General features: G+C 33.0%; 1 protein-coding gene across 1 annotated transcript in view; it reads left to right on the forward strand.

Moving 5' to 3' along the window:
• The window catches only part of LOC112147631 (solute carrier family 22 member 23), a 50910-nt gene that overhangs the window by 26627 nt on the left and 19259 nt on the right, over positions 1 to 5024 (forward strand). The gene's annotated exons all lie outside the window — the stretch shown is intronic.

Raw genomic sequence — 5024 nt, forward strand, 5'->3', positions numbered from 1 at the left:
AAATTGAAGACAGCGGAGGACATTTCCAAATGCCATCCAAACTGTAAAACATTTATAAATATTCGATAAAAAATATGACAGAAACAGTTTTGGTTTTAAGTTCTAATTTAACAAGTAAGAATTAGTATCATTAAAGTAGTGTGTTCAAAGTAGTGGAATTACCTTCTCCTCCTTATCAAAATCCGGTTTCTTATCAGCTCAAGAGCAGATTATTAGTTGTTCATGTTGCGGCTCGGGGCCACATGGATGTCATGTGACCAGCAGGTCCTAATATTAGCCTAAGGAGTGGCTGCACCGACTGCTTTGGGTGATAAGTCAACCTACTGAGTGTTTCATGTGCCAGCTCGAAGAGCTGCACTGGAGATTGTGTCTGTCTGCTTTGGCAAAGTCAGCAGAAGAAATAAAGCTTCTTTGAAGATTATCATCCTAACTAATTAGTTATTATCCTGATTGTTGGTGATGTCACATTTACGCCCAATATTTCTTCAAAATCCCATCTTTATTTTTCATTTTTTTCAGCTGACATTTCCTACTTCTCGTATATCCAGAGTCTCCCTAGAAATGGTAATTAGTTGGAGCAGATTAGTCAACATAACAGAGGCTGCAGCAGAGCGTTTGGGGATTGCTGATACAATGGTTTGTTGGAGGATTAGGGTCACCAGGACTAAGTAGCTCAGGCTTCCTTTTCACCGCTCCTCATTCGTTAGTTCAGTCAAGTTCTGCATATGAAGATATAAACTAACTCTGATCGCAACAGTTTCAACCGTTCAACATCTACAACTTTTTTTGCACAGTAGCTTCCCAACGATGCTCAAGCAGCTTTGTAGATAAAAATGACAAGTTTCCGGTTGTAACTTTTACTAAAGTTGTTTTTTTTACCTTGAAAATGAAGATGGCGGCCTCTTCCAAAGGTCAATGTAACTTCTGAGGTGGTTGTAGACTTAGGCTGGTGACATGTGTGGGAAATGTTGTCAAGATCGCTTGAAGAAAAGTTTCCTTTTCCCATATTGTTTAAAAAATCGCCAAAACTCACACTTTGCCACAAAATGGCCGCCAAGCTGTAGGTCGTGTGGCCATCCCATAATGATTACCAAACATTCTTTAGATATCCTCGACGTGTGCGTTTTGATTTTATTAGTACAAGTGAGTATTAGGGCCACAAAAAAAAAAAAAAAACTTTAAAGATTAAAGTTGAAGTGAGCGTACAGTCCAAGCAAAATGACATTTCTTTTAAAAATTACAACTTTAAAGTCATACATTTACAACTTAGCCTGTGACTTTTACAGTCATAAATATACAACTTTATTCTTTATAACAATTACAACCTTCTATCCCGTGAATTCACAACTTTTTTTCTCTTAAATTTACAAAATTTGAGAAAGAAGTGTCATAAATTTTGCCAGGGACTTTTAAAGTCATTAATAAAGTTTATTCTCATAATTTAACAGTTACGACTTTTTTCTCATAATTTACGGGATTAAAATCTTACATTTCTGAGATTAAAGTCGAAGTTAGGGTACAGTCCAAGGAAAAAGATGTTTTTTAAGTTACGACTTTAAATTTGTAAATTTATAAGAAAAAAACCATACAGCCTATGACTTTTAAAGTCAAATATATACGACTTTATTCTCGTAATTTACCAGTTACGACTTTTTTTTTTCTTGTAAATTTACAACATTTAAAGTCAAAGTAAGCATACAGTCGAAGCAAAATAGTTTTTTAAGTTAAGACTTTAAAGTCAGAAATTTGCGAGAAAAAAAGTAAAAAATTGAGACCATCTTTTAAAGTCATAAATATACGACTTTTTCACATTATTTAACAGTTACAAATTTTTTCTTGTAAATTTTGAACTTTTTTTCTCGTACATTTACAAGATTTAATATTGTAAATTTACGAGATTTAAGTCAAAGTGAGCATACAGTCCAAGCAAAAAAATATTTTTTTACTTTTAAGTGGTAAATTTATGAAAACTGTCATAAATTTAGTCTATGATGTTTCCAGTCATAAATATATTACTTTTTTCATATAATTTAAAAGTTACAACTGTTTTCCTTGCAAATTTACCAAATTTAAAATAGTTAATTTACGAGATTTAAAGTCAAAGTGAGCATACATCCAAGCAAAAGAAATTGATTTTAAATTAAGATTTTGCTTTATTTTATAAATATAAGACTATTCATGTAATTTACTATTTACCACTTTGTTTTTCTTGCAAATTTTTGAATTTTTTCTCATAAATTTGCTATATTTAAAGTTGTTAATTTACAAGATTTTATGTTATAAAGTTCTGAGATTAAAGTCACAGTGAGCATTCGATCTAAGCAAAACATTTTTTTTCAAAATGATGACTTTAAATTTGTAAATTTACAATAAAAACATAAAAAATGGGAAACTTATTTCATGACTTTAAAAGTTATAAATATACGACTTTATTCTCGTAATCTAACAAGAACAGTTTTTTGTTCTTGCAAATTTACGACATCTATCTCGTTATTTACAAGATTTAAAGTTGTACATTTTCAAAATTAAAAGTCATAAAGCAAAAAATATTTTTAAAATAATGACTTTAAAGTAAAAGATTTACAAATAAATCATAACTTTAGCCTAGGACTCTTAAAGTCAGATATATACAACTTTATTCTAGAAATTTTAGAGTAGCGTTTTTTTTCTTGTGAATTAATAATTTTTCTCATAAATTTATTAAAAAGTGTAAACTTATGAGATTTGGTTCTAAATTTACAAGATTAAAGTCAAAGTGAGCATACAGTCATACAAAAACATGTTTTTTTTATGTTATGGATTTAAAATCACACATTTATGAGAAAAAAGGAATAAATATATGACTTTATTCTTGTAGTTTAACATTTACGACTTATTTGTTTTCATTCTCACTAGTTTACGTCTTTAAAGTCGTAATTTAGAAACATTTTTTGCTTGTAAAATGGCCCTAATATTCTGTCATATGTTAGTGTTATTTAAATATGTATTTATTTATTTATTTATTTTTTTTTTTAAGAAATTTTCGGGCCAAGTATTATTATTATTTATTATTTTTTCTAGTTTTGCTCACCATCAATGTCATCGTCTTAAGAGGGAGGGTCATTTTCTATGTCCAAAATGTATTTTCTCTGGGTACTAGGTGTTTGTGCTCAAAGGCTCAGAAATGTCTTGTCAAACTTTTCTTTTTTCGCTGTCACTATTGTCATGTTCTGCACTTAATCATGACGTTTTTTCAGCCAGAGGTCATCAAGGCTTTGTCATTTTTTTTGGAACTTTTTTTACAAAGCAGAGTCTGTGCAGCACTTTTAATCCCATGTGGATTTCTAACGGACTTTCTCTCCCATCGCTGCCCAGAGCGGCGGCCTCGGAGGTTAGTTGGTTCAAACTCAGCGGGTTTTGCCCCCATCGCCCTGCTCTCCTCTCATTGGCTTTGTCATTCCAGCTGTACACAAAGCATTATTCATGTTCACACTGGTGGTGGGGGGGGGGGTTTAGCGGTGGAAATCCTAATTGAGATTCCAGCCTTTCCCACTGGAATGAAGTGGGATTGACGACACCCACTGTATTCTGCTATCCTCACCCCCTGAAAGACCCATCTGGAGGGAAAAGAAAGAAACGGTTCAATAAAATGAGATTTAATAAAAAGGCAAAAGATTTGTGTTGGAAAATGACATTGTGGAAGTGTTGATGCTTTCGCAGTTTGATGCAAACTTGTCCTCTGCTGCAGTTCCTGAAGGGCTGGGCTGTCTGGGGCTGCTCGCTGCTAGCGTGGCGTGCATGCTAATGACGGTTGAATGAATCGCTGCCATTCTGATAGCAAAGAAAGGAGAACAAGGAGCTTCTTTCTCGCTAGCTCAGCCTCACAGCTGCTTACTGTTTTTCAGTCGTCCTCTGTCTGAACAACACGAGTACGCAGTGGTTTGTTGGGTTATTCCATATGAAATCTCTCATTAGAAATCTAAAGAAAAATGAAGTGGATCCCCTTTAAAAAAAAGTCGCAGCTAAAAGGCCGCTGTAAACAGTCTGGGTTGTGCTCTCTTGTTGAGACTAGCGTCTCATCGTCTTTGTGCTGACCTGTCTGCCTTACTTTACCTTCAGGTGTGTTCTTTTTGTGATGGATTTATCAGCTCTACTCTCTTTGTGCCAGCAAATTTACAGTATATCCTTTTAATCTGGGCTGCTTGTATGAACAGAACAGCAGTTGGAAATTGCAACATGTTCATTTTAACAGTACGTTGGGTGTTGCTGAAGTTTATCATAGTGTGAATGCTTAGTGAGCATTCAATTCTCCTGCTCTTTTACAAATGATTTTTGATGCGTAAAAACTCAATCACACTTTCAGCGATTCAGCAATCTTGGTATCAAAATGTTCAGCTCGTTCAGGACATTACTAGATCTATTTTTGGTATTCATAAACTTTATAGTTTTTGAAATATGGAGCAAAATTTGCCCTGTATATAAGTAATGAATGAGCCTAAAATACTGTATATTCATGAGCTGTTTTCATCTTTTATAGTAATTAAAAAAATGCTAATAATTTAGCAACATGCTAACGTTTTTGGCTCGTTTGTTATTTACCAGATTTTTTTATTTTTATTTTTTTTTTTTTTAGTTAATTTAAGGTTTAGCTTCTATTTTAGCAATGGGCTAACATTTTTACTGAGGAATTTTAGGCTTTTTGGGAGTTTAGCTAATATTCTAACAGCATGCTAACTTTTGACTAGTTTAGTTTACTGATAGTTTTAGCAACATGCTAACGTTTTTGACTAATTTGTTGTCTATCAGATTTTGTTTTTCTTTTTTTGGTGCTAATTTAGAATTTAGCCTCTATTTTAACAACAGGCGAACGTTTTGACTCATTTAGTTTACTGAAGAATTTTAGGCTAATTTAGAGTTTAGCTAATATTTTAACAGCATGCTAACGTTTTCAACTAGCTTAGTTTACTGGGGAATTTTAGGCTAATTTAGAGTTTAGCTCATCTTTTAACAGCATGCTAACGTTTTTGGCTAATTTGTTATCTACA

Source organism: Oryzias melastigma, linkage group LG17, assembly GCF_002922805.2.
Source record: "Oryzias melastigma strain HK-1 linkage group LG17, ASM292280v2, whole genome shotgun sequence".
NCBI lineage: Eukaryota > Metazoa > Chordata > Actinopteri > Beloniformes > Adrianichthyidae > Oryzias > Oryzias melastigma.